This window comes from Arachis stenosperma, chromosome 6 (genome assembly GCF_014773155.1).
Source record: "Arachis stenosperma cultivar V10309 chromosome 6, arast.V10309.gnm1.PFL2, whole genome shotgun sequence".
NCBI classification, from domain to species: domain Eukaryota; kingdom Viridiplantae; phylum Streptophyta; class Magnoliopsida; order Fabales; family Fabaceae; genus Arachis; species Arachis stenosperma.
The window spans coordinates 120,910,894-120,922,063 of record NC_080382.1 but is presented as its reverse complement, the minus strand read 5'-3'; the positions used below and the strand labels follow the sequence as shown (position 1 = coordinate 120,922,063).

The window sequence follows — 11,170 nt, the reverse complement described above, 5'->3', positions numbered from 1 at the left end:
AACAACCTTTCAGAAACATTAGCACAAGAGGTGATGGCCGAAAATAATAATAATGATGCAAGGAGAATGCTTGGTGACTTCACTAAGCCAACGTCCAAGTTTGATGGAAGAAGCATCTCCATTCCTGCCATTGGAGCCAATAACTTTGAGCTTAAGCCTCAACTAGTTGCTTTAATGCAACAAAACTGCAAGTTTTATGGACTTCCATCTGAAGATCCTTACCAGTTTTTAACTGAGTTCTTGCAGATCTGTGACACTGTAAAGACAAATGGAGTTAATCCTGAAGTCTACAGACTCTTGCTTTTCCCTTTTGCTGTAAGAGACAGAGCTAGAGTGTGGTTGGATTCTCAACCCAAGGATAGCCTGGACTCATGGGATAAGCTTGTCACTGCATTCTTGGATAAATTTTTTCCTCCTCAAAAGCTGAGCAAGCTGAGAGTGGATGTTCAAACCTTCAAACAAAAAGATGGTGAATCCCTCTATGAAGCTTGGGAAAGATACAAGCAGCTGACTAAAAGATGTCCATCTGACATGTTTTCAGAATGGACCATATTAGATATATTCTATTATGGTCTCTCTGAATTTTCGAAAATGTCATTGGATCATTCTGCAGGTGGATCTATTCACCTGAAGAAAACGCCTGAAGAGGCTCAAGAACTCATTGACATGGTTGCAAACAACCAGTTCATGTATACTTCTGAGAGGAATTCCGTGAATAATGGGGTACCTCAGAAGAAAGGGGTTCTTGAAATTGATGCTCTGAATGCCATACTGGCTCAGAACAAAGTGTTGACACAACAGGTCAACATGATCTCTCAAAATCTGAATGGATTGCAACATGCATCCAACAGTAATAGAGAGGCAGCTTCTGAAGAAGCTTATGATCCTGAAAACCCTGCCATGGCAGAGGTTAATTACTTAGGTGAACCCTATGGAAACACCTATAACTCATCATGGAGAAATCATCCAAATTTCTCATGGAAGGATCAACAAAAACCTCAACAAGGTTTTAACAATGGTGGACGCAACAGGCTGAATAATAGCAAGCCATATCCATCATCTTCTCAGCAACAGACAGAGAACTCTGAACAAAATAATTCTAATTTAGCTAATATAGTCTCTGATCTGTCAAAGGCCACTTTTAGTTTCATGAATGAAACAAGATCCTCCATTAGAAATCTGGAGGCGCAAGTGGGCCAACTGAGTAAGAAAGTTATTGAAACTCCTCCCAGTACTCTCCCAAGCAATACAGAAGAAAATCCAAAAGGAGAGTGCAAGGCCATTGATTTAATCAAAGTGGCCGAATGCACTAGGGAGGAGGAGGACGAAACTCCCAATGAGGAAGACCTCCTGGGACGTTCCTCAAGCAAGAAGGAGTTTCCTATTAAGGATCCTGAGGAATCGGAGGCTCACCTAGAGACCATAGAGATTCCATTAAATCTCCTTCTGCCATTCATGAGCTCTGAAGACTATTCATCCTCTGAAGAGGATGAAGATGTGACTGGAGAGCAAGTTGCTCAATACTTAGGAGCTATCATGAAACTGAATGCCAAGTTATTTGGTAATGAGACTTGGGAAGGTGAACCTCCCTTGCTCATTAATGAACTAGATACTTGGATTCAGAAAACTCTACCTCAAAAGAAACAAGATCCTGGCAAGTTCTTAATACCTTGTACCATTGGCACCATGAGCTTTGAAAAAGCTCTATGTGATCTTGGGTCAGGGATAAATCTTATGCCACTCTCTGTAATGGAGAAGCTGGGGATCATTGAGGTACAACCTGCCTTGTTCTCATTACAACTGGCAGACAAGTCAGTGAGACAAGCTTATGAAATGGTAGAGGACGTGCTAGTAAAGGTTGAAGGCCTCTACATCCCTACTGATTTCATAATCCTAGACACTAGGAAGGAAGATGATGAATGCATCATCCTAGGAAGACCTTTCCTAGCCACAGCAGGAGCTGTGATAGATTTCAACAGAGGTGAGTTAGTCCTTCAATTGAATGGGGACTACCTTGTGTTTAAGGCACATGGCCATCCCTCTGTGACAAAAGAGAGCAAGCATGAAGAGCTTCTCTCAGTTCAGAGTCAAGAAGAGCCCACACGGTCAAACTCTAAGTTTGGTGTTGTGAGGCCACAACCAAACTTTAAGTTTGGTGTTCAAACCCCATATCCAAACTCTAAGTTTGGTGTTGGGAATACTACACACTAAATTGACCTGATCACCATGTGGCTCCATGAGAGTCACTGTCAAGCTATTGACATTAAAGAAGCGCTTGTTGGGAGGCAACCCAATTTTATTTATCTAATTTTATTTTATTTTGTTTTGGTGTTATTTTTGTGTTGAATTAGGTACATGATCATGAGGAGTCACGAAAAAATCAAAAAAATTAAAAACAGAGTCAAAAAAATAGAAGAAAAAATTTTCACCCTGGAGGATGCACGGGCTGGCGTTCAATGCCCAGAAGGTGCATCTGGCCGGCGTTCAACGCCAGAACAGAGCACCATTCTGGCGCTGAACGCCCAAAACAAGCTACATCCTGGCGTTTAACGCCAGGATGCGCACACAGAAGACAATCTGGCGCTGAACGCCAGAAACAAGCATGAAACTGGCGTTCAACGCCAGAAACAAGCATCACATGGGCGTTTAACGCCCAGAACATGCACCAATGGGCGTTTGAACGCCAGAATGGTGTGCCAAGGCATTTTACATGCCTATTTGGTGCAGGGATGGAATTCCTTGACACCTCAGGATCTGTGGACCCCACAGGATCACCTCAAGGATCTGTGAACCTCACAGGATCCCCACCTACCTCGCCCTATATCTCTATATTCATGGTCATCCCTTCTGTTTTTCATTCACCACCCACATTTATCCACTCTTCCCCATACACCCCACCTACCTTTACAATTCAACTTCTCCTTCCCACCCAATCCCACCCATATAGCCGAACACATCTCCCCTCACTCTCCTCCATTTTCTTCTTCTTCTTCTTCTCTTCTTTCTTTTCTTGCTCGAGGGCGAGCAATATTTTAAGTTTGGTGTGGTAAAAGCATAGCTTTTTTGCTTTTCCATTACCATTAATGGCACCTAAAGCCAGAGAAACCTCAAAGGGAAGATAAAAAGCTTCCACCTCTGAGTCATGGGAGATGGAAAAATTAAAAATATAAGCCGTCGTAGCTCAGTGGTAGAACATGTGGCTGCAAATCAAGAGATCCCTGAGATATCTCAGGGGATAAGTTGTCCTCCACACAAATATTGGAAGCAACTAAGGGTGGAACATCATGAGCACTCCATCATTCCCCAAGAAATAAAAGAAGATCAAAGAGCAATGAGGGAGGAGCAACAAAGGCAAGGAAGAGACATAAAGGAGCTCAAAAAGCACCATTGGACCTTCAAAAAGGCGCCACCTTCACTCAGGTGGATTCATTCCTTGTTCTTTATTTCTTTCTGTTTCGGTTTTTAATTATTGTGTTTATCTATGTTTTGTGTCTTTATTTCATGATCATTAGTATGTAACCATGCCTTAAAGCTATGAATAAATTCCATTAATCCTTCACCTCTCTTAAAAGAAAAATGTTTTAATTCAAAAGAACAAGAAGTACATAAATTTCGAAATTATTATTGAATTTAGTTTAATTATATTGATGTGGTGACAATGCTTTTTGTTTTCTGAATGAATGATTGAACAGTGCATATGTCTTTGGATCTTGTTGTTTATGAGTGTTAAAATTGTTGGCTCTTGAAAGAATGATGAACAAAGAGAAATGTTATTGATGATCTGAAAAACATCATGAAATTGATTCTTGAAGCAAGAAAAAGCAGTGAAAAAAAAAAAGAAGAGATCTAAAAAGAGTATATAGAAAAAGAAGGAGCAATAGAAAAAGCCAATAGCCCTTAAAACCAAAAGGCAAGGGTAAAAAGGATCCAAGGCTTTGAGCATCAATGGATAGGAGGGCCCAAGGAAATAAATCCAGGCCTAAGCGGCTAAATCAGGCTGTCCCTAACCATGTGCTTGTGTCATGAAGGTCCAAGTGAAAAGCTTGAGACTGAGTGGTTAAAGTCGTGATCCAAGGCAAAAGAGTGTGCTTAAGAGCTCTGGACACCACTAATTGGGGACTTTAGCAAAGCTAAGTCACAATCTGAAAAGGTTCACCCAGTTATGTGTCTGTGGCATTTGTGTATCCGGTGGTAATACTGGAAGACAAAATGCTTAGGGCCACGGCCAAGACTCAAAAGTAGCTGTGTTCAAGAATCAACATGCTTAACTAGGAAAGTCAATAACACTATCCCAAATTCTAAGTTCCTAGAGATGCCAATCACTCTGAATTTCAAAGGAAAAAGTGAGATGCCAAAACTGTTCAGAAACAAAAAGCTACAAGTCCCGCTCATGTAATTAAATTAATATTCATTGATATTTTGGACTTTATAGTATATTCTCTTCTTTTTATCCTATTTGATTTTCATTTTCTTGGGGACAAGCAACAATTTAAGTTTGGTGTTGTGATGAGCGGATAATTTATACGCTTTTTGGCATTGTTTTTATATAGTTTTTAGTAAGTTTGAGCTACTTTTAGGGATGTTTTCATTAGTTTTTATGTTAAATTCACATTTCTGGACTTTACTATGAGTTTGTGTGTTTTTCTGTGATTTCAGGTAAATTCTGACTGAAATTGAGGGATTTGAGCAAAACTCTGAAAAAGGCTGACAAAAGGACTGCTGATGCTGTTGGATTCTGACCTCCCTGCACTCGAAATGGATTTTCTGGAGCTACAGAACTCTAAATGGCGCGCTCTCAACGGCGTTGGAAAGTAGACATCCAGGGCTTTCCAGCAATATATAATAGTCCATACTTTATTCGAAGAATGACGACGCAACTTAGCGTTGAACGCCAAGTACACGCTCCTTTCTGGAGTTAAACGCCAGAAAAACGTCATAATCCGGAGTTGAACGCCCAAAGCACATCATAACTCGAAATTCAACTCCAAGAGAAGCCTCAGCTCGTGGATAGATCAAAGCTTAGCACAAGCACACACCAAGTGGGCCCCGGAAGTGGATTTATGCATCAATTACTTACTCATGTAAACCCTAGTAGCTAGTCTAGTATATATAGGACATTTATCTATTGTATTAGACATCTTTTGACCACTCTAAGTCTTTTATCATTCGGTCACTTGATCATGGAGAGGGCTGGCCATTCGGCCATGCCTGAACCTTCTTTTACTTATGTATTTTCACGGTGGAGTTTCTGCACACCATAGATTAAGGGTGTGGAGCTCTGCTGTACCTCAAAGATTAATGAAGTTCTATTTTCTTTTATTCAATTCTCTATCTTATTCTTATTCCAAGATATTCATTCGTACTCAAGAACATGATGAATGATGATGAGTTAGATAACCCTCATTGTTATTCTCACTCATGAACGCGCGTGATTGACAACCACTTACGTTCTACATGCACCACAAGCTTGAATGTGTATCTCTTAGATTCCCCAACAGAATCTTCGTGGTATAAGCTAGATAGATGGCGGCATTTGTCTGGATCCGGAAAGTCCAACCTTGTCTGTGGTGTTCCGAGTAGGATCCTGGGAATCCGGAAAGTCTTACCTTGTCTGTGGTATTCCGAGTAGGATTCCGTTCATGAATGACTGTGACGTGCTTCAAACCTGTAACCTGCTGGGCGTTAGTGACAAACGCAAAAGAGGGATTCTATTCCAGTAGGGGAGGGAACCAACCGGTGATTGGCCGTACTGTGACAGAGTGTGTGAGCATTAGCTTTCACTGCGAGGATGGGATGTAGCTATCACCATGGGTGATGCCTCCAGACTGGTTAGCTATGCGAGTGACAGCCGCATAGGATATTTCCCCGTGAGGATTGAAAGTAGCCACAGCTGATGGTGAACCCCTATACAAAGCTTGCCATGGAAAGGAGTAAGAAGGATTGAGTAGAAGCAGTAGGAAGGCAGGCGTCCGAGAGCTCTACAGCATCTCCATTCCGCTTATCTGAAATTCCCACCTATGAATCTACATAAGTATTTCTATCCCTTTTTAATTAACTTCTTTCTATTTTATTTAAACCCATAATCCAATTTTAATCTCCCTAACTGAGATCTGCAAGGTGACCATAGCTTGCTTCATACCAACAATCTCTGTGGATTCGACCCTTACTCACGTAAGGTTATTACTTGGACGACCCAGTACACTTGCTGGTTAGTTGAACGGAGTTGTGACTTCAAATAAGGACAATTATTGAATAAATCCAATTACAATGAATCAGATCAAAGAACAGTGATCACAATTTCGTCCACCAGCTCCTCACCCCCAACAATGGAGTTTAGAGACTCATGCCGTCAAAGTGTATAAAATTCAGATCTAAAAATGTCATGAGGTACAAAATAAGTCTCTAAAAGTTATTTAAATAGTAAACTAGTAACCTAGGTTTACAGAATATGAGTAAACTAAGATAATTGGTGCAGAAATCCATTTCTGGAGCCCACTTGGTGTGTGCTGGGGCTGAGACTTAAGCCTCTCACGTGCTTGGGCTGTTTCTGGAGTTGAACGCCAGGTTGTAACGTGTTTTGGGCGTTGAACTCCAACTTGTAACCTGTTTCTGGCGCTGGACGCCAGACTGCAGCATGGAACTGGCGTTGAACGCCAGTTTACGTCGTCTATCTTCATGCAAAGTATGGACTATTATATATTTCTGGAAAGCCCTGGATGTCTACTTTCCAACCCGATTGAGAGGGCGTCAATTGGACTTCTGTAGCTCCAGAAAATCCATTCTGAGTGCAGAGAGGTCAGGATCCAACAGCATCAGCAGTCCTTATTCAGCCTAAATCAGATTCTTGCTCAGCTCCCTAAATTCAGTCAGAAAATACCTGAAATCACAGAAAAACACACAAACTCATAGTAAAGTCCAGAAATATGATTTTTGCCTAAAAACTAATAATATTCTACTAAAAACTAATTAAAACATGCTAAAATCTACATGAAATTACCCCCAAAAAGCGTATAAAATATCTGCTCATCACAACACCAAACTTAAACTGTTGCTTGTCCCCAAGCAGCTAGATAAATAAAATAGGATAAAAAGAAATTAAGAAGCAATAATATCTCAGAGTTTTAAGTGAAGCCCAGATTCTAATTAGATGAGCGGGGCTAGTAGCTTTTTGCTTCTGAACAGTTTTGGCATCTCACTTTATCCTTTGAAATCCAGAATGATTGGCATCCATAGGAACTTAGAATTCAGATAGTATTATTGATTCTCCTAGTTTAGTATGTTGATTCTTGAACACAGTTACTTTATGAGTCTTGGCCGTGGCCCTAAGCACTTTGTTTTCCAGTATTACCACCGGATACATAAATGCCACAGACACATGACTGGGTGAACCTTTTCTGATTGTGACTCAGCTTTGCTAAAGTCCCCTGTTAGAGGTGTCCAGAGCTCTTAAGCACACTCTTTTTGCTTTGGATCACGACTTTAACCACTCAGTCTCAAGCTTTTCACTTGGACCTGCATGCCTGATGAGCGGATAATTTATACGCTTTTTGGCATTGTTTTTAGTATGTTTCTAGTAGGATTTAGTTAGTTTTTAGTATATTTTTATTAGTTTTTAGTTAAAATTCACTTTTCTAGACTTTACTATGAGTTTGTGTGTTTTTCTGTGATTTCAGGTATTTTCTGGCTGAAATTGAGGGACCTGAGCAAAAATCTGATTCAGAGACTGAAAAGGACTGCAGATGCTGTTGGATTCTGACCTCCCTGCACTCGAAGTGGATTTTCTGGAGCTACAAAAGCCCAATTGGCGTGCTCTCAACGGCGTTGGAAAGTAGACATCCTGGGCTTTCCAGCAATATATGATAGTCTATACTTTGCCTAAGATTTGATGGCCCAAACCGGCGTTTAAAGTCACCTTCAGAATTCCCAGCGTTAAACGCCGGAACTGGCACCAAAGTGGGAGTTAAACGCCCAAACTGGCACAAAAGCTTCAATGCTCAGCCCAAGCACACACCAAGTGGGCCCGGAAGTGGATTTTTATGTCTTTTACTCATCTTTGTAATTCTTAAGCTACTAGTTCCCTATAAATAGGACCTTTTACTATTGTATTTTCATCTTTGGACATCTAGTTCTTAGATCATTTGGGGGCTGGCCTCACGGCCATGCCTAGACCTTGTTCTTATGTATTTTCAACGGTGGAGTTTCTACACACCATAGATTAAGATGTGGAGCTCTGCTGTACCTCGAGTATTAATGCAATTACTATTGTTCTTCTATTCAATTCTGCTTGTTCTTGTTCCAAGATATCACTTGTTCTTCAACTTGATGAATGTGATGATCCGTGACACTCATCATCATTCTCACCTATGAACGTGTGACTGACAACCACCTCCGTTCTACCTTAGATTGGGTGAATATCTCTTGGATTCCTGATACACGATGCATGGTTGATTGCCTGACAACCGAGCGCTCGCCTGACAAATGAGCCAGCCATTCCGTGAGATCAGAGTCTTCGTGGTATAGGCCAGAACTGATGGCGGCATTCAAGAGAATCCGGAAGGTCTAACCTTGTCTATGGTATTTTGAGTAGGATTCAATGATTGAATGACTGTGACGTGCTTCAAACTCGCGATTGTGGGGCGTTAGTGACAGACGCAAAAGAATCACTGGATTCTATTCCGACATGATCGAGAACCGACAGCTGGATAGCCGTGCCGTGACAGGGTGCGTTGAACATTTCCACTGAGAGGATGGGAGGTAGCCACTGACAACGGTGAAACCCTTGCATAAGCTTGCCATGGAAAGGAGTAAGAAGGATTGGATGAAGACAGTAGGAAAGCAGAGAGACGGAAGGGACAAAGCATCTCCATTCGCTTATCTGAAGTTCTCACCAATGAATTACATAAGTATCTCTATCTTTATCTTTATCTTTTATTCATATTTCATCTATAACCATTTGAGTCTGCCTGACTAAGATTTACAAGGTGACCATAGCTTGCTTCATACCAACAATCTCCGTGGGATCGACCCTTACTCGCGTAAGGTTTATTACTTGGACGACCCAGTGCACTTGCTGGTTAGTTGTGCGGAGTTGTGATAAAGAGTTGAGATTGCAATGAGCGTACCATGTTGATGGCGCCATTGATGATCACAATTTCGTGCACCAAGTTTTTGGCGCCGTTGCCGGGGATTGTTTCGTGTATGGACAACTGACGGTTCATCTTGTTGCTTAGATTAGGTAATTTTTTTAGAATTTCTTTAAAAATGAATTCTAGAGTTTCATGATAATCTGTTGAAATCTGGCTGGCTGAGAAGCCATGTCTAATCTTATTGGACCGAGGTTTCAACTTATCATCACAAGAGCTTGTTGATTTCTATCAAACTTGCTATTGGAGCAATGATCTGCTGAGGCTTGGCTGGCCATTGGCCATGTCTAGTATTTTGGACCGAAGCTTTCTTTGAAAGCTTGGCTGGCTGTGAAGCCATGTCTAATTCCTGGACCGGAGTCTTAGACTAGCATTGCAATGATTCTTGGAATTCAAATTAAGAATTCTGAAACCTTCATTTTCTATTTTCATATAATTTTCGAAAAATTCAAAAAAATTACAAAATCATGAAAAAACCAAAAATATTTTATGTTTCTTGCTCAGTCTAGTGTCTCATTTTAAGTTTGGTGTCATGCATGCATTGTTTATTTGACCTTGGTTCTGTTTTCAAGTCAATAGTACAGGGAACTGAAGATTCAGAACATGCAGCAGAGGAATTACACAGAAAAAGCTGGGCGTTCAAAACACCCAGTGAAGAAGGACAGACTGGCGTTTAAACGCTAGCCAGGGTGCCTGGCTGGGCGTTTAACGCCCAAAAAGGTAGTGCATTGGGCGTTAAACGCCAGAATGTGCACCATTCTGGGCGTTTAACGCCAGGATGGCACAAGAGGGAGGATTTTGTTTTCAAATCAATTTCTTTCCTTTTTCAAAGATACTTGCTAACAATTAATGATTTGATTGAACAATTCAAGTATGTTGCCTTTTCTGTTGAGAAAGGTTTAATGTTTGAATCATATCTTTTCTTGTTAGGCAAGTCATTAATTTTTAAAATCAAATCTTTTTAAAATTGTTTTCAAATCATATCTTTTCAATCATATCTTTTTAAAACCATAACTTTTCAATCAAATATTTTTAATCACATCTTGTTCAAAATAGTTTTCAATCATATCTTTTTAAATTCTAATTTCAAAAATTACTTGATTTCTTTCCCAGTCTTGGTTTTCGAAAATCAATTAAAGTTTTTCAAAATGTTTTTAAAAAAATGTTTTTTTAATTAATTTTCGAAAATTTCTTCCCCTCTTCTCATATCCTTCTATTTATGGAGTACCACTCCTCCTCAATGCACAATTCGAACTCTATCTGACTAAGTTCGAATTCTTCTACCTCTTCCTTCTATTTTTCTATTCCTCTGACACCTCAAGGAATCTCTATACTGTGACATAGAGGATTCCACATTTTTTTGTTCTCTTCTCTTTCATATGAGCAGGAACAAAGACAAAGGCATGCTTGTTGAGGCTGATCCTGAACCTGAAAGGACCTTGAAGCGAAAGCTAAGAGAAGCTAAGGCACAACTCTCTGTAGAGGACCTAACAGAAATCTTCAAAGAAGAAGACATGGCAGCCGAAAACAACAACAATGCAAACAATGCAAGGAAGGTGCTGGGTGACTTTACTGCACCTACTCCCGACTTCTATGGGAGAAGCATCTCTATCCCTGCCATTGGAGCAAACAACTTTGAGCTTAAGCCTCAATTAGTTTCTCTAATGCAACAGAATTGCAAGTTCCATGGACTTCCATTGGAAGATCCTCATCAGTTTTTAGCTGAATTCTTGCAAATCTGTGACACTGTCAAGACTAATGGGGTTGACCCTGAGGTCTACAGACTTATGCTATTCCCTTTTGCTGTAAGAGACAGAGCTAGGATATGGTTGGACTCACAACCTAAAGAAAGCCTGAACTCTTGGGAAAAGCTAGTCAATGCCTTTTTGGCAAAGTTCTTTTCACCTCAAAAATTGAGTAAGCTTAGAGTGGAAGTCCAAACCTTCAGACAGAAGGAAGAAGAATCCCTCTATGAAGCTTGGGAAAGATACAAACAATTGATCAGAAAGTGTCCCTCTGATATGCTT

The 11,170-nt window shown here is 40.5% G+C and overlaps 1 non-coding gene across 1 annotated transcript; it reads right to left on the bottom strand.

Moving 5' to 3' along the window:
* Positions 1-11,062: 11,062 nt before the first annotated feature.
* LOC130938630 (small nucleolar RNA R71) lies at positions 11,063-11,170 on the bottom strand. The gene has a single exon (XR_009069789.1). It is a non-coding gene; the product is annotated as a small nucleolar RNA R71 (small nucleolar RNA).